The sequence below is a fragment of the Notamacropus eugenii genome, chromosome 6 (assembly GCF_028372415.1).
Source record: "Notamacropus eugenii isolate mMacEug1 chromosome 6, mMacEug1.pri_v2, whole genome shotgun sequence".
NCBI classification, from domain to species: domain Eukaryota; kingdom Metazoa; phylum Chordata; class Mammalia; order Diprotodontia; family Macropodidae; genus Notamacropus; species Notamacropus eugenii.
The window spans coordinates 331,269,784-331,291,803 of NC_092877.1; the positions used below are offsets into that span (position 1 = coordinate 331,269,784).

The window sequence follows — 22,020 nt, forward strand, 5'->3', positions numbered from 1 at the left end:
GCTTTTTCTCCCTCTCTATGACAACCAAAGCCTCTTTCTGTATTCTTTTTTCATGGCCCTATTTGAAGGTTGGTATCATCAAATATTCCAATAATTTTTTTCTTATTGTTAATCACCTCAGTCAAAAAAATGAGAATGGTTTTCACTTCAGGTAAAATAGGAAAGCAAATTAGCTTTTCAAAACTCCTAAACCTGAGTATCTCATCCAGGATGCAATGAAAAGCTTGTTTAAGCAGCTGGTACCACTTGGAAGTTATAATGTGCTCCGAGCTGGGAATAAGACTTCTCAGTACAGCAGAGCAGATATTTGTACAATGTTTTTATATAGTAAGCATAAAAGACTGGGGTCATTTTAGATCTTAGGTCTCATAGATACTAAAATTTGTCTATTTTCCTTTAATGGTTTTCATTTGGGTGCTTAATTGTATAGTTGTTTGAGGTGTTTTTTTGTGTTTGTTTTTTTTGTAGGGAAGTAACTACTCTGATGATGGATTGTCTTGATTAGGATACTTTTAAAAGAAGCTTTATTTTAAACCTATTTTCCACATTTTTAAAGCAAATTCTTGCAGGCATGTAATTTTAAATGTACTGTATTTGTGAGGGAGTAAATGTATTCGTTTCAACTTGGTGTTGGCAGGCCAGTTCTAAACTGTGCAAACCAATAATACCTGGCAGTGGGCCCATCAAGATTATTTTCCTTAATGGCTCTTATCAACATATAAATATTGCTTGAATAGGCATTCACTTATCTTTCATGCTTCTGTTCAAGCATTTTGTTAGGGAATGTTAATTGTTAAAAACCCACTCTGAGCCATTAAGAAACACTAAAAATTTGGTGCTGGTTTCTTTCTTTTTTTAGTGAACATAAGTAACTTTTTGTACTCTTACTCCATACCTGGGAGAACTTAATTTTTTGAAGTATATGTTGCTCAGCAAAACTTTAGGGATAGATGAATCTCTGTGCAGCCCTAAACATAGGTAGCCGGTAGCTTTGGTATTCTATTGGGTAGTAGGGGCCAGAGTGAAGGCTTGCAGTGAAACAATATGCTAAGCAAATAACAAGGGGTGTGTGTTTGTGTGTGTATGTGCGTGTGTGTGTGTGTCTGTGTCTGCGTGTCTCTGTGTGTACTCTGCTCTTCAGAGGATGAATGAGTGGGAAAAGTATTGAGATAATTTAATTGGAAATATTTGTAAGGCTCTGCTTGTTGCATTGGAATTAAGTAGCTCTCTGTCTTGAGCATAATTTTTCCATTAAGTACAAATGGCCTTCTGCCTTTGTTGAGGACCTTATTTTTGTAAGTGTTGACATGCTGTGTGAATATCAATGGAGAACGTGTAGGGAATCTAGCAGCTTTGGTTTGCTCCAGAGTACTTCTGCTAGGGTTGTTGACTTGTAAAAGATACTGGTAAATTAGTTACTCTTTTTTAACTTTAGTGAGAAGTTAGAGCAAGTAAACACATTCCTAACCTTCCATCTCTTGAGAATTTTACATGATGAAAAATGGGTCCGTTGTGAAGAAGGGAGGTATATTTGACTAGATTTTAGAAAATCACATTAATGATCCCATAGATTCCAAAACAAGGAAGATACATGCTAAAGGTTCCACAAGTAAACTAAAAAGTTCTTATTTACTTCCTTTCACTAACAGGAAATATTCCACCTGATTTCCCCTGGGAACCATGTATCTTCTACAGCCAGTTAGGAAAGAAAATGTGCTCTCTTGGCTTCTTCTGTTGTTGCAGGGGAAGCTCCATTCTCTCACTATTGTATGTTTCCTGGGGTTTCAGAGGAGGGCTTCCCTACTGGGCTTATGCTGCTCTGTCCTCCCATTGTTCTTTAGGGGAAAAAATCAGACTAAAAGACAGTCTGCTGCTTACCAAAAAGAAACCCCAAGGAAGTAAGTAAGCATGTTCATTTGGGCAATGTTTTTCTGTTCCTCTGTATGCTATTGGTAAATGACTGGGATTTTCAGATAAGCATGTTTAGGAATTGAGTCTGACTCAGAAGATGTTTTTTATTGATTCAGAATTTTAAAAAAAATTCTTGTATGTACTAAGGTTTGCAAAAATTGCACTGACCTACTTCTGTTTTGTACGGACCATATCTGTGGGGTTAAATTGAGACTTGCTCCAATTAAGAACCTAGTGGGAGAAAAATTTGCTTACATGCTTTTATGTAACAGCTGTTTTTTCTTTGTTTTAAATTCTTTACTGTTGAGAATATTTTTTTTAAATCCTACTAGTAATTAGACCTAATTTCCTTTAAAAGTCTTGACTTTTACCTTCATAAAATTCAAGGTTCAGAGAAATAGAGCCAAAAGGATATATTTGCCACTCTGAAAAAAATACACAGATTATTTATATTGCCAAAACTTATATTGCCAAAATGCTTCAAACTGGTCATCAGAATCATGACTTCTTCTGCTAAAGTGGGTTGCTTTTAAGACTGTACAGCACTACCGTTCTAAGATATTCCAGTTACGAAATATGTATTAACATTGTTTGAAGAACTCAGGCTGATCAGTTTTTTATGCATTGAAACACCTTTAGATACTAAACAAAAAATTTAAATGACTAAGTCAGCTACAATGAACTTAATGCAAATATTTCTGAATACTCTGTGCTTTTAGAAAGCATACATACATCCTTTTGAGTTCAAAGGCATATGCTGTTTGTAAAAATTCCCTTTCATGGTAAAGGACTTGTCTTAATACTCATACTTCACATGTAAGATTTAGACGAGCTTATTTGGAATTAGTTGATTATAATAATTTAAACATTGATTTTTTTCCTCCCACCGTCTTCCAAGATTGATTTAGTACATCAGTGTAAAGTCCCAGTGGGAGTGTTCTTAAGATAACCTAAGAATTTTCTTCCACATGAGCCACACCCCAATTTAAAAATTGACTGTCTCAGTGTTTGACTCAATACAGCTGTGAACCTTATGGAATTTAAGTATCAATGAATTGTATGTATAATTGGTTATATAGTTTTTTAGGTGGATAGAAAAAAATTTGGCCTAGGCTCATTTTCATACACCTATTTGTGCTTGGAGTATTGACATATTTTGTTTTAATTCTTCAATCTCTTGTGTATTAATTAAGCCTCTGGTGGTGGCTTTGAAACACCAGGGAAAAAATAGGGAGTTTTTTAGAACTGAGAATAATGTAGTTTGGAACCAACTAAGCTGAAATATTCTCCTTAATTCCCTATGCTCCCCTATTCCCACCTCCCATGATGTTTCCTTCCACTGAACTCTTCCATAATAGAATCTCTTAATACAAGGATTAAGGTTCCAAGTTTATTAAAGGAGATGTTCTCCATACCAGACTGTCACTTTATAGTTTTTCTACTTAAGGATTATATGATTGAAACCAAATTGTGAAACTTCCCTTTTGTTGTTTGTTGGGCATAATTACTTTAATAAAAGTACATTTTTTCATATCAAATTTATACTGTTCATGTAATTTTATCCATGTAGAACTTGAGCCTTTTTAATGCAAGCACAGTAAGCCATATCTAATTAATTTCAGCTGTGTGCCTTCAGCAATCGAACCCTGAAAAGATCTTTGTCCCTTGTGAAGCAAGCAGTGCACCATTTTTTATCTGTTGCAACCAGAAAGCTAGTACATTTTTCATGGTGAGAATCTTAGCATTCAAGTATTTATTTTTGTGAGCTTAAGTCCCCGTCTCCCCACCTCTGTCCCCATACTCCTAAGAATGCTGACTATGACAACAGTAAACTCATGATTTGGGAATTTTCAGGTTTCTCATTGGTTCCTTTTTGGGCTCAATAATATTTTCTTTAAGAATTTTGGCATTTGAAAACAGTTACTTCCTTACAGGGCTTGGAAAATCACTGCCAAAATGGCCTATCAGCATTTTTTTGTATTTTGAATAAAAACTAAAAAAGAAAGAAATGTAACTGATCATAAAAACATGCGTAAGCACTGTACACTCCAGCCACATCATCTCATTAAAATGCCTTGCAGTTCCAACACTTTTGGTTTCATGCCCTGTGTTTTATTCTTGTTGTTTTCTATTTCACTACAGTACTGGGTTGAGAAATTATTTTCTAGTTTAGAGGTTATGTAAAGTAGATTTTCAAAAGAGGCTTCCATTGTTTTTGCCCTTCCGTTTCCCCAGCAGCTAGCATAGCACCTTGAACATGGTAGGTGCTTAATATTTGCAGAATTGTTTTATGGGTATGACTACAGTTGAAAATATCTAGCAACATAATTCAGGTATCTAACATGTCAGAAGTGCTTATATGAGCAGAGAATTCACTCACGCCTTTTTGTTTTTTCTATCATTTGTATGGCATTGAAAATAAATTCTCAGACCCAGGAGTTTGTAGTATTTTGGAGTGAACATAATGTATTCCTTAAGACTAATGTAAATATTTGTACCTACAAGAAACAGCAAAATAAAAATTAACAATCTGTAACTGTTTCAATTAGTAGGAGGTTTTCCTTTTAAAAACTTTTAAAATCTAGTTGATTTTTATTTAGTTTTACAGGTTTGTCATAAACACACATGAAATATTTTGGCCTTTTTGTCTGCACGTAATGCCAGTTCTTAATCTGCTACTGCTTTCAGAGTTGACATTTACTCTTTAGTCTTCTTGGTGAACACTCCTCCCCACAAATTCTGATCCATTTGCCTGATCCCACTATGATTCTTAAGTGCATGCCAGCAGAGGGCACGCCGTGGCAGACCCTGCCAAGCTTGAAAGGCTTTAAACACAGACCCAGTGACAGAGGAAGGTCTGTCCTGAGGACCAGCTTCTTAGAGGTAAGCCTGCACTAGGGGACTGGCCATAGTGGATCTAGCTAGAGTTGGCCCAAGACCCAGAGAAGTCTCAAAGCTAGTAACTCTTGTCTTACAATGCCAGATAAGGCAGTGAGCTTTTGTCTGACCACAGCAACTCATCAAGCTGTTGTACCTACATAAATGAAACCAGAGTTCCTTTGATGAAGAAATCAGAGCCTTGAAAAGTTGGGAGAAGGCTGTACTTTTTTATATCCAGGAGAGTGTTGTTTTTTTTTTTTTTATCCCAGTTATACTAAAGTTTTGGTTTTTTTTCTTCTCATTATAGTATGTAGCCTCCAGTCCTTAGATGCAAACTTAAATGTAATATCTGAGTTTACTGATGTTGATAATCAGACTGGTGTTGCCCATGAAAAGTATGCTTGGGTGTTATTCTGTTAGAGGACACTTGCTGTGTTTTTTATTCAAATTCAAAATTTAAATAAGTGTATATTTGTATTCACGTGTATACAAATGTACTTACATACATGTGTATCTAAATGTGTTGTTCAGTCGTGTTCAACTCTTTGTGACCCTGTATGAGGTTTTCTTGGTACAGATACTGGAGTGATTTTCCTTTCCTTCCCGGGTAGATTAAGGCAAACAGAGGTTAAGTGATTTGCATAATGAGTGTCTGAGCTGAATTTGAATTCAGGTCTAACTGACTCCGGACCCAGCACTCTTATCTACTGAGCCATGTTAGCTGCCTTCCTATATAAAAATATAGACATACACAAAAATACGCACTGCATTGTGTATTTAGGGGACTACGTATATACATATGTGTGTAAATCTGCATATACACAGATACATGTACATCTACATGTACATGCAGTTTGTTCTAAACTGAGAAGCAGTAGGAACAACTACCACAAAATGAGGAGACAGAACAATATCCTGAGATGAGGCTGCCAATGGGGTCAGTTATGTAAGCATTATTGAACCCTTTATGTGCATTTGAAAGTTAGCAGTTTGTATTTCCAGATTATGTGGGAGTAGAGTATTAGATGTTCCCTAAAACTACAGTAATTTACTTCCAGAATAGTGAGCTCAAACCACATGGCATTTGAAAAGGAAATTAGGCTTTAAATTCTGAGAAATAGGGCTTACTAGCAGTATCCTCAGGACTTTCATAAAGTCCGTGGGTGCATTTCAGCTTCACAAACAATAATGTGGATGACCAAAATTTTTATGGAAAATGCTGCCTGGCCTCACTGGATAGCAATGATCCTGAAATGGAAGAGAGGAAGCCTTTCCTTGCTTCTTGAATCTAAAGGGCCACCTGACTTGTTCAGTACTCCTGTTATGTGAATTAATTATCAAAAATAGTTTTCCATTTTAGCATATTTTATTTTGAATTGTGCTATGCCATATGTAGGTATGTGAACAGTTTACAATGGGAACAAGAAAATTTTCCAGTGGTTTGGGCCACACTCTTGTCTTAATCTTAACTGCCAGATCCCCAGTTATTCTTGGGGATAATTGCAACAAAAATCCGCAGCCCTGCTGCCTTGACTTGGAGCTGGAAGGGTCTTTAAGCCTCGTCGTGTTCTGTCCTTTATTTTATAGGTTACAAGACTGAGGTCCAAGGTCACATAGCTAGTCTGAAATCGACGCCGAATCCTGAATGCTTTTCCATGGAACCTGGGTCCTTACCCATACTGGGATTTCATTTTCATAAGAGTTTTCTCTTTTTATTTATTCTAGTTGCTCAGCTAGGATTAAATGTGTAATTTCCTAGCTTTGTAGACTCCCTAATCTGTAGCACGCAGGCTCATCCTCTTAAAGGGCGCTCCTCTGCTTTCTGCTTTCCCACGTGGGTCTTCCATCCTTCTTTATTTTAATAGTCTGTGTTTGGTATTGAGTCTTGCTGAAGAGCAGTGTGCAAAATGTTGAACATGGCCAGCTGCTCCAGGGCATGAAGGACATCCCTTGTACTTATTTCTCCAGAGATGTGATCTGCCTCTTGAAACATGGTTTTAATTCTACAAGGATAGCAGAAGAGTAATATACTTAATTCATGAGTGAAAATAAATGGTTATAAATCACAGAGCCATTGTTTAATGTTAGTTATTTTTTTCATCTTTTCCTTCATCCTATTTATGACACACCTGAAACTTTTTATAGAGGCAGCTGGGGCATTCAAAGAAGGTTAAATTTGGAGCTAAAAGACCTGGACTTGAAAAATCCCAGTCCTGCCTCCTACTGCCCCTGTCACCTTGGGGGAATCATGTTAGATCTCTCATACTCAGTTTATTCATCTTTAAAATGGGAGATGATAATATCTCAGGGAAACTGATAATCACATTAAAGAATTTATGGAAAGCCCTTTGTTGACAGCTCTAATTAAATATTAGCTTTGCTCCACATCTTCCTTACTTGTGGTCACCCCATTATGATAAAAAGTGCATGAATAACATTACACAAAATTTTGGGACGTTGGGAGGGAGTAATAAAGGATGACAAAATGAAAAAGGACTTTGCCATCTGCGTGTTCCAGAGCTCTCCACTATTACTCCACTAGGGCAAACTGGAAAATTATCCCATGGCTGACTGTGCATCCTTTCTTACATAGAGAATCTGAGAGGCAGTGTGATATAATAGGTGGAGGAAGCCTACTTTGGGGTCAGGAGGACCCAGGCTCAAGTCACCGCTCTGGGCCCTAGGTGACTCAATAGGAGAAGAGGCCCTGATTTGGCTCTGGGGAGGGAGTTTCCATACCAGGAATTTCCCACGCTGAAGAAGTTGGTCTGAACCACAGTCACACCAACATTCAAATTGTGTTTTAAAGTTGACTTTAACTTTCTTAAAACAACTCTGTGAGAGAGTTTAAGTATTTCTTTTTATCTGAAGTGTTCACTGACTGGGGGAAAGGAGGAAAAGATACACATACACACATGTGTATGTGTGTTGTGAGAGCTGTTGTCTGTCAGGCACTGTGCAGAGCACTTTATAAATATCCCATTTGATCTTCACACTGCTGGGAGGTAAGTACTATTATTAGTCTCATCTTACAGTTGAGGAAGCTGAGGCAAACAGAGCCTCGCTGACTTGTCAAGAGTCACCTAGCGTGTAAGTATCTGAGGCCAAATTTGAACTGAGGTCTTCCTGACTCCAGGCTGAGTGCTGTATCCACTGAGCCTCCTTGCTTGCTTGCTATTGAAACTCAGGTGCTCTAGCCCCCAACATTGCTAACCTTATTGGAAACATCATGGTGCCAAAGGAAGAGGTGAGAAGGTTTCCTTTAGGGACAAAACCTATCTCTGTGTAAAGAAACACAACTTGCTTACACAAAAGAAAACCCATGGCTGTTCTTGGCTTTTATAGAAAACTGCAACTTATCTTTATGGAGTCAATGATCAGAGGAACCCACTCTGTAGTTTTCTTCTCTTAAGTTCATTTCACTTTTTGGTATCCACATAATGACCCATGGTCAATGGGAAAGGAAGACAGGAACTTCCCAAGGCTTTCCAGTGAGCTTGGATCTCCCGTGACTTACCTGATTCAACCATCTATTGATGCTGAATTCCTATGATGAAAAGGCACAAGAATGTGATGTCTATTAAGAATATTAGGAGTCTCCTCTCGATATTTCTAGAAAACACTGGCATCACCGTTAGAGTACTGAGCTTGTACTGAAGTCAGGAAAACCTGAATTCAAATCCAGCCTCAGTTTTCTCAACTAAAGTGGAGATCAGCACAGCATTTAACCTTCAGTGGCTGTTGTGAGGATCAATTAGATAATATTGGCAAAGCACTTAGCACATGATCTGGCACATAGAATGTGCTTAATAAATCCTGTTCTCTTCCCTTCCTCTGCCTTCAAATTCAGTGCATTTTGATTGAACAAATAGAACACTTGTTCCATGCCCACTCATACCCATGAGTTGAATTCCTAGAGTTCATCTTCCTTCAGGTGCTCTAGGGGATAACCCTGTGGTGGAGGTGGTGGTAGTGGCAGGGACTTGAGTGTGAGGTTATATTTTTAAGACTGTAGCTTATGAGCTGCTTTCAGTGTCAAGATCGTTGGTTGAGAATTTAATGTGCCACCCTTAAGTGGCTTTTAGAAAGGGCAATTTACTAAGTATTTTAATGGTATAGTAAGTGTAAGAGGGCTTTGTTTTGCATGTGTTCAGATCACCTAATATGGAGGTACCTATTAGAGAGATTTTAGGGATCAGCTTCTGGGAGAAGACATTCTGCATTCCCCTCCTATGTGGGTGGGAGCAGCCTTTTTCATTATATAATCAGGACCTGGCTGCATCTTTAACGCTACTAAGCCAGGACAATCTCCCCTTCCCTCCTTTCCTCTCCCCTTCCATTTTATGGATGGCCCACGAGCACAGCTAACTTCCTTGAGCCAATCCAAATATTCCTGTCAGTCATTCTGCTTAGTTCAAGGACACTTCACCTTTATTCTCATGTGTTTGATAGGTTGGTTGAGACTTGTTTTAACTCCTTAGAGTTTCAGGGCAACTTATCCCTTTAAGTAGAGGTGGGGTGACTTGCTTGATTTACTCATCAATCCCGCTTTTATACAACCATTTATTAAATGTTCAGCTTGTGCCAAGCACTGTTCTAGCCACTGGGCATACAAAGACAGAAATCAAAGAGACTTTACTTTCAGGAAGTTTTTTTTAAGAATGAGGAGATTACTTGTACCCAGGTAAGTATGTTTGATAAAGTAGGTAGGGACAGGGAAAAAGGGGAGGAGGGAAGGTCTCAGGAAAGGACACTTGAACCAAGGCTTACAGTAGGATTAGGGATCCACATCAAGCTGGCTTGTGTGAATGTGAAGGGGGGGGGGGAAGGTATCTTGCTGAGTTGTGAGAATTTGTATTCACCAACTTCACCAGGAAAATAAAGAGAAGTAATATATATGACTGGAAAAAAAGGCTGGAGCCAGGGAGTGGAAATTCCTACATGCCAACCTCCTATCTTGCAAGGCTTGTGAAGATAAAATGAGATAAACCACCTCTGTATCTCGGTTGGATTTCTTAAGGACTTTGTCATTTGAACGGCTATCGATCACTTATCACACAGAGGCCCTCAATAAGTAGAACCTGGGGCTAGGGATGACTTTCTACAAAGAGAGTCGAGTTTCCATTATATAGAGAGAAACCAGTGATCAGTGGAAAAAGTCTGGGGACCTACTCAGCCTGACCAAGAGCTTTTATTTTGTCGCTGCTGTTGCTACATTTGTTTTTTGAAAGGTCCCTTAACTCATGTTATTCTCCATAACTGGAATAAAGGAATCCACGAGTGAGAAAGCATTTATTAGGCACTTAACGATGTACAAAGCACTAAGGTTGGAGGTGCAAATGAGGAAATCAGACTATCCCTGCTCTCAACAAACTCACATTCTAAGGAGCAAGACTACCCATAGATAAGATTTCAGCTACAGGTCAGATGGAAAGGTCCCATGGTTCTTAGGATACAGCATCAAAGATGGTAATGCTTCTTTAATGCCATTTCCCTTGATAAAACTACATCTGTTTTAGAATCATTTCACAATGCCAAGAATTTTGGTGGTGAGTACTTTCTTTCTGGGTCTTCTTTTGTTGTGGCTGTTAAGGAGGGAGGGGCTACATCACCTGTAGGCACAGTTAACAGGTTGCACCTCCACAAGAGTTGTTTCTGTACATGATGGTTATCCTGCTTGTTTCTGGAAATCAGGACCTGTGGTCTGTGGTACATTGCTATTCCCAGGGGCTTTGGGAGTCAGGATCCTGGATTCTCTCCATCAGGGTCTGAGGGGAGATGGTGGTAGTGATTTACCTCACCAGCAATAGCTGACCCCTCTCTCTCCCTCAGAGTGCCTTGCTGTTCAGCTAGGCTGGCTTGTCTGTATTGTAGTTGGTGGGAATAGCTGGCCCCTCTTCCACGGGGGTGACTTGGGTGGACTGCAATCAGGGCCAATTTAAGTGGGGATGGTAATGTTACTATTCCTGGTGCCCTTTGCCGTACCCACCTGTTGGTGACAGTTGATCAGCAGTTGGTGGGCTCCTCAATGGTGGCTTCAGGGGCTGGAATGGAGGTTGGATTAGTGGGCTCATGGAAACTGCTGTTTCTAGGGCCCTAGGGCTTTCCACTGGAGTCCAAGGACACATGGTTGTAGAACAGCAGCAGTTGTTCAAACCTGTGAATATCTGTCACAGAATTTAGAGCTGAAAGGGGCCTTTGCTAGCATCTAATCTAACCTCTTCATTTTGGAGATGTGGAAAATGAGGCCCAGAGGGGCCCAAGGACATCCCCAGTCGCAAAAGTAGGATTTGGACCCAGTACTTCAGGAAGCAAATGCTCTTTTCAGCAGGGCATGTTGCCTATTATAATCTTTATCATATAACTGACTGTGCTTGGTGAAATATGTTTGTTTTCCCCTTGTAAACAACCTCATGTAAAATTTCCTTAATATAATTCTTACAACTCAAAAAGATGAAAAAAAGTACGAAATATGCAATTTCTGGTAGAACCACATAACATTCTTCTGTATTCAGTCAGTAACAATACGTGCTGAGCATCTTGGACAAATGTTTATTTTTTAAAGAGCTGCTAATTTATATCATACAATCAATGCTAATTGCTCATCCCTTCATCTTTAGCAGTTGTGTCAATACTGGATGAAAGCACTAACAATTAGTTTATTATACTCCTGTTCACAGTTTGAGGAATGAGAAGAATCACACTGGTTCCTCTCCTTACCTACTGACTCAGAACATCTAGACATTCCTTTTACTTAGACCCCTGGGGATTACTGACCTTGTTTGGGTGAATGAAGATAATGGCCCTTGACAACCACTGCCAACTTCTCTGTGTTGTGTCTTGATCCTGCGCTATGCACCATTTGCATCCAGGATTTAGAGAAGGCCATGCTGTCATGGCATGCCTACCTGGTGTTCAGATGACACAAAACCCTGGCTTTAGGACTAGCTAACAAAATGACTGATAGAGTCAAGATTTCAAAAAAACTTGGCACAGATCTCTGTGTGTTGTCTTCTCTCTGTTAAAATGTGAGGTCCATGAATGCAGGGACTTTATTCTTATTCCTATTTGAAATCCCAGCACTTAGCGTTGTGCTTGTAACATAGTAAGCATTTAAGAAATGCTTGTTGGTTTCCTTCGTTGACTTGATGACCCAGAAAGTTTTGGTTAATCTAATAAGATAAGGATAAATGACATCATATGTGGACTACAAAATCAATTTCTCAAGTATGATTCAGGAAAGATATGGTGAGATAATTGTTTACCTGAAAATGTACTGAGGGTATTAGTAAGTTACAAGTACATAATGAGTCAACCATGGTGGCCCCAAAGGAATACTATCATAGATGTGAAGTTGGAAAGGACCTTAAAGATTATTGAATTCAACTTTTTCACTCTAGAGATGAGAAAAATGAGGTTCATAGGGGTTGTGACTTGCCCATGTCATGTAGTTACTATCTGAGGCAGAATTCACATCCAGGTTTTCCTAACTCCAGCTCCATGTGATATTCAGCCCACCACAATGCCTGTAATATAACCTTTAGAAGCATTATAAGAAAATGGTGGTGTTTTGGACCAGGGAAATGGTAGCATGGCTCTACTCAGCCCTGCCCAGATCACAGCTGGGATACTGTGTTCAGTCTTGGGCATTACATCTTAGGAAGGACATTGGCAAGAGGAAAATTGCCCAGAAGAGGGTGACCAGGCTGATGACTGATGGAACTTGTGATCATGTCATATGGAGGCTGGTACAAGGAACTGGAGATGTTTAATCTGGAAAAAGAAGACTTGTGTGGGAAGGAGTATACTGTCTTCAGATATTTGAAGGCTTGTCCTTGAGATCAGAGGACAGACTTACTCTGAGTAGAGGAGAGTCATATTTAGGCTTGATATTAGAAGAGATTTCCTAACAATTAGAGCCATCCAAAAGAGGCATGGGCTATGGGGAGAAGGGGATCTTCTTCACTGGAGGTCTTCAAGCTAAGATTATTACAGGACCATTTGTTGATATATTCTTGGTTAGGTGCTGGTCGGACTAAACAGCATCTGAGTTCCATTCCATTTCTGAGATTCAGTAATTTGGTGACTAGTCACCACAAAGTCTGTTCATATGCCTCAGTTGTTGTGGTTTGTCCTTCGTTCTTGAAGAGGACCATGACATCAGGAAACTGATGCCATGACTAGCAAGTGAATTCACTTTAAGTGAGGGGGAACTGGGCAAAGTCAACAGACCCACCTCTTCCAGAGCCATCTGAGTCCAGTAGCAAGTTATAGATCAGGATGCCTGGAGATGGTCCCCCATTCCTTTGCCTGGAAGATGTAGGAAGGGGTCTTCTAAAATCCATCCTTGATTGAGTCCCCAGTTCATGTGCCCTGCCTGCCAAATCCAGACAAGTGGGCTCTTTTCTGTCTTGCTCTTTGGGCAGAATCTCCTGCCTTGCACTTGGACAGTCAACTAGCATTTGTTAAATGTCTACTGAAGGCATTGTGTTAAATGTTGGGGATACAACAAAAGGGGGATGAACAAGGGGCAGTTATTGCTTAGGATTGCTTCTGTAGGAGCAGGCCTGTTTCTTAGTCAGCCTGGGCGTTCCTCAGTAATTTTTGCCTTTTTTGCATGGTTGGCCTAGTTGAGAACTGGCATGTTTCAGAGAGGAAATAGATTATACTCCTCCCTTGCCCCATCCCCTCTAAGATGTTCCTATTAATGCTTATTGACTGAGGACAAGACAAAATTGGCTGCGTGATTGACTAGGACTAACTTTTCAGTAGGGGCATGAAACTAATTATTTAAACTTTAGTGAGTTAATTAGCTCCAAGAATGAAAATAATGGCATCCCCTAGTTCCGGATTATAAGGCCCGGAATGTGTTTGTTTTTTGCTCTAGTCACAGATGGTGCTCCTGTATATAGAATTGTGTGTGCATTTTATACACATGTATGTGTATATGGAAAGAGAGGGAGAGTTTGTGCTGCAGTTAGCTACGTCTCACATGTGTACAGCTGGATGCAAAAGTGACCAGACGAGAGTGTGGGTGGGTCAGTGCAAATCCATCACCGTCATTAACCAAATGACTCAGAGCATATAGGCAGCTGATCTGAAGATAGGACAACATGGTGGTGTTCCCTTCAACTCAGACCCTGCAAATCAATCTGGAGCTGTATGTTTAGGGTCCAAAGTAAATAGATCTTAAGAGGTATTTCAGGAGAGTTCTTTCTGTGGAATCCTGGGCCAGTGAGAAACAGAATAGGTATGATGCCAGGAAAAAACTATTTTCTTGCCTAGTGTTGTGGATATTAGGAAGAAACAGTGAGACCTAAGGACCTAAACATGGAACAGTGATGAAGATGCCTAGTGGGGATTATTTAATCATTGGCCCCTGTGCAAAGCTGAGGCTGTGGATTTGTTCTGCTGAACTCGCAAGTGTATATTATTTATGTAGAGGGGTTGGAATGAAGCACTTCCCATGGAACTGGAGATGAGATCTGGCCTCATCTAGTTAGACAAGAGCTATAGCCCCTTCTTAAAGGATATGTGCAACCAGCAGCTCCTCGCTGGTGCCTGGGGCCCTGTTACTGGGGCAGCTGATGGACGACTCAGATAGGAGGAGCCGTCCCCTCAGCAAAGCTGTAAGAAAAGTAGAAAAGAAGTTAGGTTTTCAAAGTCAGAATCAGTGAACATTTATTAAATTCTACTATGTGCCAAGGCACTGTGCTAAGCCCTCTGAATACAAAAGGCATAAGACAGTCCCTGCCCTCAAGGAGCTCATAATCTAATGGATCTATTTGCCACAAGGGTTTTGTTCTCTCTCTCTCTCTCTCTCTCTCTCTCTCTCTCTCTCTCTCTCTCTCTCTCTCTCTCTCTCTCTCTCTCTCTCTCCTCCCTCCCTCCCTCCTTCCCTCCCTCTCTCTCTCTCTCTCCCTCTCTCCCTCTCTCAAAATAAATTTTTATTTTGATTGAGGAGAGACAGAGGAAGGAGAGACAGAAAATCAATTTTTGTTAATTACAAATTTTACATTAAAAATAAAAGACAAGCAGGAGGTCACTCCTCAATAGAATGAAATAAAATCATTTATAATGCAAAAAGAAAAGAAGGAAGAAAGGAAGAAAAACTGCCTTTCTTTTTTGAGCTTGTTGCTTAGGGTGTAGGTGGCCTCTCCCTTGGATTCCAGTAAAGGAGAGGGCAGAGGTTTCCTAACCCTTTGGTTTAATTTTGCCTTTAAAACATAAGTATGCACTTGACTGCTGCGAACAGGTTGGGAAAGAATTAGTGTCAGGAAAAAAGAGGAGGAAAATACTGGAACCCACCCATCTTTGATAGAAAACTTTTCTCCCTCTTCCCTGTACTGGTGGCAGCGTGAGCCAGTTTTGCCAGGGAAGAGATGGGCAGCCATACAGGATGTTTTCTCCTTCCTCCTCTGTGACCTTGCTTCCCACTCTCTCATACATCTTTAGTCTGCAGGGATTCTTCACCATTTTGTGGGTGTCATGGACTCCTTTGACAGTTGGGTGAATCTTTCTGGACCCCTTCCTGGAATAAAGCTTTTAAATGCTTAAAATATTGCATTAGATTGCAGAGGAAAGTGATTATATTAAAATACTGTTTATTTTTTAAATATTTTTTAAAACTAATGAACAGATTCTAAGTTGAGGACCTTGAGTCGTTCCCTTCAGCCTGTGTTCAGGTCTCCGCCATATTAAACAACAAGAAAATGGTTCCAAAACCAAAGCAAATCCCCAAACCCCCAACACAACCTTCCTTTGACCCAGCCGCTCCTCTGAGCTTTTCTTCTATTTTTGACTTTCCCTTAAACAACTACATTTCTAAAAAGAATAGTTTGCACTTACTGCCTCTCCTTCCTCACCACCCACCTCTACCCTTAGTCTTTTGCATTCTGATTTCCATCCCCACTACTCTATGGAAACTGTTCTATTCAAGGATGCTGGTGACTTTTTTCTCTTTGTTATTGTTCAGTTGTATCTGATTCTCTGTGATTCCATTTTGGGTTTTCTTGGCAAAAATACTGGAGCAGTTTGCCATTTCCTTCTCTAGCTCATTTTACAGATGAAGAAGCTGAGGCAGACAGGGTTAAGTGACTTGTTTAGGGCCACACAGCTGGGAAATGTCTGAGGCAGATTTGAACTTGGGAAGATGGTCTTTTTGGTTCCAAGCCCAGTATTCTATCCACTGCACCACCTAGCTATCCTCTTTCTAGCTGGATCCAATGTGCTCTTTTCTGTTCTTATCCTTTTAATCTCCGTGAAGCATTTGACCCGGTGGAACATCATCTTTCTGAGTACTTTCTTCTTTCTCAGCTTTAGTTGCTACACTCTTAAGGTTCTTTTCCTTCTCTGATCCATTCTTTTCCCATCTATCCTCTCCTCCCCTCCCCTCCCCTCCCTTCCTTTCTCCTCCCCTCTTCTCCCCTCTTCTGTTCTCTCCTGTCCTCCCTTCTCCCCTCCTCTCTTCCCCTCTTCCCTCCTCTCCCCTCCCCTCTTTTCCTCTCTTCTCCCCTCTCCTCTCCCCTTCATCCCTCACCCCCTATTATCTGAATGACTGTATTAGCCCCCTAGTTGGTCTTCCTGCCTCAAATCTCTATCCTCTTCAATCCATTCTTCACACAGTTGCCAAAGTGCTCTTCCTAAAGGACATGTGAGACTGTGTTGCTGCACCACTCGATAAATTCCAGTGGTTCCCTATCACCCTAGGAGCCAGTCAGCCTCCTCCATTTTGCATGCACAGCTCGTCACAACCTGGATTCTGCCAACTTTTCCAGTCATCTTATTGAGGTTTCTCCTTTTCCCATATGCCTGGTCCACCTAGAATGGACATCTCATGTGATATTCCATCTCTTGTCCCCATGTCTTGGTACAGGCTGCTCCCCCCCCCCACCCCCAGGCATGAAATGCACTCTTTCCTCACTCTCCCCTCATGGAATCCCAGTTACCATCAAAGCTTAGCTCAGGCATCACCTTCTCCATGAAGTCTTTCCCTTTCCTATTTCCCAGCTTCTACTGGCTCCTCTCCTGTCCTCTCCAAATTACTTTACATGTAAAACAAAGGCACAATGTATTCGTGTTGTCTTCTTTTCTCTGTCTTTATATCTCCAATGCCTTTCGCAGTGTTCTGCCGCATCAAGTCGACAAGCATTGATTAAACGCTTACTGTATGTCAGGCACTGGAATACATATACAAGCAAAAAGGACAGTCCCTGCCCTGAAGGGACTCATATTCTGATGGGGGGATTCAACTTGTAAAAAGAAGTTCAAAAGTGAAGGGAGAGGGGCGTGGTGAAGCCAGAAGTCTGAGAGTAAGAGTTTGGAGAAGAAGGAAGGAGCAAACCCGACTGACCTGGGCATTTTCCTTATAGCAGAGGTTCTGGGAGGAGCCAGCCAGTTAGAGGAAGGGGTTGTGGGGGAAGAGTGAGGTTCCATGGAGAGAAGACTGCTATGACGTGGCGAAACTCAGAGAATCGGGAAGGAGTCTGGGTCCTGAACCCAGCATTTACTAAATACTTTTTGGTGGATGGATTGATCCACTCTTTCTTGGTAACCTCATCCACTTCCCTGTATTTAATTATCACCTCTAAGATTCCTCCATTGAATAATAACAACGATAATAGACTGCTGTTTATGGCCTCCTTATGCCAGGTAGTGTGCTAAGCATTTTATAAATATTTTCTCATTTTGTCCTCACACCTGTGGGAAGTAGGTGCGAAGATTAGTCCCATTTCACACTTGAGAAATGGAGGCAAACAGAAATTAGATGACTCATCCCAGATTACACAGATTTGATCTGAGTCTTCCTCACTCCAGGCCCAGTGCTCTATGCACTGAGCCACCTAGCTGCTTCTAGAAATTTCTATTCCTACTTCCAATTTTTCTCCAAAACGCTAGTCCCATATTCCCTTTTACCGTATGGATATCTCAACCTGTATTTCCTTCCAAAATGCTGAACTCAGACTTCTTTCCATTAGCTTGTGAGCTCCTTGAGGGCAGGGATTGAGTTTTACCTTTCTCTGTCTCCCCAAGCCTAGCGTAGTGCTTGGTAATGCAGTACACTTAATAAGTGCTTATTGACTGACTGAACTCATCTTCTTTCCCACAAAAACCTGCCCCTCCTCTTGAATTCTCCATTTCTGCTGATGGTGTCCTCCAAGTTGCCAAGGCTCAAGACCTCTGAGTCACCTTTGTATCTTCCCTTGCCATCACCTTATCTCTCTCCATCCAGTCTTTCTCCTCTCCTTTCCCTCTGCAGTGACTCTAGGCTGTCATCTGTTCTCACCCAACTGACCTTCCGGCCAAGACCCATGGTCCTCTTCAACATATCCTTCTGCAGCTGCCAAAACAATCCTCCCAGTTCATTCCTCTATCCCTGGATATGTTTCTCCTGTAATTCCAACACTTTCCATAGCTCCCTATTGTCTACTGAGTGAAATATGAATGAACTCCTGCCCTTGGCAGGCAAAGTCCTCCCTTTCTAGATGTGTTTCATTTACCCTACGTTCCAGCCAAAATGGATTGGTTTTTGCCAGTTCTTTGTGTCTTTGTGCCCAGCATGTTGTAAACAACTAATAAATACTTATTAATTGACTGATTGCTTAGAGTCAGCAATATTTTCCTTTACATTTTTATTAGCTTCTACATGAATATTCTACCATCTCATCCTGACCTCTCGTCTCCAATTCCTTGCACACCTCCATCTACTTTAGCCTTTCCCTTCCTTTAAGGCTTAATTAAGGTGCTATATCTTCCATGAAGCCTTCTCAGACTGACCTCCCACCCCCAAATTTCTCCTAATAAATTGGCTGGACCTCTCCTTTGCACCTGACTCATCCTCCCCTGGTTCACAGCTATTTATACATGAACCATGTCCCTCTACTAGATTGCAAGCTTTTTCAAAGCAGCATCTGTGCTCCAGTGGCTAATATATTGATTTGAACATGGTTGTTTTTAAAATTTTAATCGAGGGAAAAAGGGATAGACCTCTGATTCCATCAGTGCAGGCAATTTCTAGTGTGGAAACTCTCTCCTCTGATGTAGATCACCAGCTCATCTGTAATTAATAGTCACAGGGAGTGGCCTGTGTGACACTGAGAGTTTACATGCCTTACAGTCCCAAAGTTAGTATGTATTAGAGCCAGGGCTTGAACTCAGGTCCCCCTGGGTAGCCTTCTATCCACAGTGCCACACTACTTGCCTTGCTCAAAGTAGGTACTTAATGAATTGAATTGACAACAGGCTAAGGACAGTTCTGGATCCTCAGTTTTGCTACTGAGGTTTCAGATTTGATTTCAGATATCCCTGATGTCCTATGTTGGATCCCCTAGAGAGTCCCAGAAACTCGTATTTATGTCAGAGGTAGATCTAGGTATGGTAACACCCAGACCTATGATCTTATGATCTGAGTCCCTGGAGCTATTCCAGGCCTGGAATAGACTTCCTAGAATGTCTTCCAAATTCAACCATGTGGCTTGACCACAGGGGCTTCAAAGCTGTCCTGTTTTAGAAAGGTAGACTGGGGGAACCCCAGAGCCTGACTTGTGCCTAGTTAGATATGTCAGATTCTGGCATTAACCAGTCATCTCCAGACTGATGTTTTTCATTTTTGTAAAGCACTGGACCATTTCCATATCTGCCAGGGATGTTAAATTGCCTTGCCTCTCCCTCCATCATGGGCATAATCGAGTGGGTTAATAAAGTGCCATGCAGATCTCGTTTCGTTGGTCCCTTGGTGGAACTAAGATATTTTCTATAATAAGTACTCACCATAGTGGGAAAAAAAAGCTATAAAAAGATGATTGTTCTTAACAACTTGTTAGTGATGAAGAAAGCTCTGTTGGAAAAGCTAAAAAGCTGCTATGGCCAAAACTTGCTTTCCATGGTCACATTTTACATTCCTGTGAGTTAGAACTATCTAAAGTAAATGTATGTGTAAGGAGAAAAGGTTCTTGGGCAGGATGAAGAGGGTATGAGAATACTGGAATTGGAAAGGGCAGCTAGAGACAGTCATAAAACAGCATCTCCTCTTAAAGTAATATTGAAAAATGTGGACACAAATTGCTTAAATTCTCCAGTGAATTTTGGAAAGTATGGAGTGTGGCAGGCAGCGATAGGATGGGTGAAGGTTGAGCTGCATGGAAACTTGAGAGTGATGTTGGCAGCAGAGTGGTAAATGAAGCTTCACGTGGACAGTGTCCTGAGGATATTGAAGAACTTGGGTTATTTTCTCTTTCAGTGATTGGTGGGTGAATATGAACCCCAGGAGATAAAAGTAAATGAACATAAGTGCCTCCCAGGGAAGCACATGGCAATGTGGGTAGTTGGGTCTCCGACCTTTGAGGGCCTTCCCCTGCATGGCTGCCTTCTATCCACGTATTTGTGCTATGTGCACCATTTTATGTATGGGTCGTCTCTACCACTGAAATATGGACCGTGTTTGCTCTGTCTGTCCCCAGAGCCGAACACTGTGCCTACCAATTGTGAATCCCTAAGAAATACTTATTGGCCGATGGCTTAGTGTCAGTAATATCTGCATTTATATTTTTATTGGCTATATATATGTGTATTGCTTTGCTGTGTGATTTCATTTTTGTTTTGTATCCCCAGTACCAAGCAGAGTACATAGCAAATAGTAGGCAGCTAGTTGGAGACATAGTGCACAGTGCTCGGCCTGGAGTCAGGAAGACTCAGCTCCCTGAGTTCAAATCCAGGCTCAGACACTAGCTGAGTCATTTAACCCTGTTAGCCTCAGTTTCCTCATCTGTAAAACGAGCTGGAGAAGGAAATGGCAAACCACTTTAGTATCTCTGCCAAGAAAACCCCAAATGGAGTCCCAGAGTCTGATATGATTGAAAATGGCTAAACAACAAAATTGAATTGAATTGACTCCTATTTCTAGCCCAGGGGGTCTTAACCTAGAATCTGTGGCCTTGGATTGGAGAAAAATGTACATCTTTATTTTCATTGACATGTAACATTTCCTTCAATTTTGAATATAGGCAACAAACATTATTCTGAGGAGTACATCAGCAAAGAGACACCCAAAAAAAAACTACCTCCTCCTATGAGCCATGTGCCAGTGTTCTGATCATGTCTCAGTTTCCTCATCTGTAAAATAGGGATGAAAATGTCTGTAGCCCATACCTCATAGAGTCATGAAGATCGGAGAGCCAATTCATGTAAAACATATCACAAATCTGAAAATGTGACATAAGTAGCAGCTATTGTAATTGTTGCTCTTATTTTACTTACCTTTTCATCTTTAAAAAATTCAAATAGAAACTTGTCCTGGGACAAGTTATTATCCTGTTACTTATTTTTCCTTTATATTCAATGTTCTAAAAACTGTTGAACAGCTTGATGAAATAACTGCTTTGTGTAACTGAATAAAATGATGGGGATGTCAGCTTATCTTCTGTAAACTCGGAAAGCATCTTGGGGATGTCTTTGCTTAGCAGACAGGATGACAAGGATGCTCTCTCTCTCCTTCATCTTGTTTCTACATGATTTGGTTTTCTTTTGCTAGGTCTCTATATTTGGACAGATTTTCCTGCCATATTGGTTTGAGATGGTGAGCACTCCTTATGGATGACAGCTATTATAAATATTGTTCTTAGATTTGGGTGGCTCATTGTCAGGCAGGGTGATTTGTGGGGCAATGATGTATGTAGTCCGTGATCATGGTCCATTTCCAATATAGCATGTCAGTGAATTCTCAAGGCTGTGTCGAGACTTGTGAAGTGTTGCTATCTGTTAGTTTGTGGAAGATAGTGAGCTCATGGATACTTTTAGTTATCAGGTCATGTCTTGTTGGGTACTAAAGTTTTGCAGATTGAAGAGCTGTGTTGTAAAGTTTCTGCAATTTCCTTACATAATCCATATTGATCAATAGAACTGGGTTCCATAAGGAATTTTGTTGTATTGTTTCAGTAGTGTCTGACTCTCTGTGATCCCATTTAGGGTTTTCTTGGCAAAGATACTGGAGTGATTTGCCATTTCCTTCACCAGCTCATTTTACAGATGAGGCAACTGAGGCAAACAGGGTTAAATGACTTGCCTGGGATCACATGGCTAGTAAGTGTCTGAGGTCAGATTTGAGTTCAGAAAGTCTTCCCATCTTCAGACTGGGCCTTTTATCCATTGTGATGCCTGACTGCCTTCCATAAGGATTACCTACCTATAATTTCTGCTGGAGGCAACCTGTTTGGGGGGCGACAGGGGAAGGTC

The 22,020-nt window shown here is 40.7% G+C and overlaps 1 protein-coding gene across 1 annotated transcript in view; it reads left to right on the forward strand.

Annotated features, from left to right (window-relative positions):
- U2SURP (U2 snRNP associated SURP domain containing) overlaps nt 1–22,020 on the forward strand; it is a 105,510-nt gene that overhangs the window by 79,708 nt on the left and 3,782 nt on the right. The gene's annotated exons all lie outside the window — the stretch shown is intronic.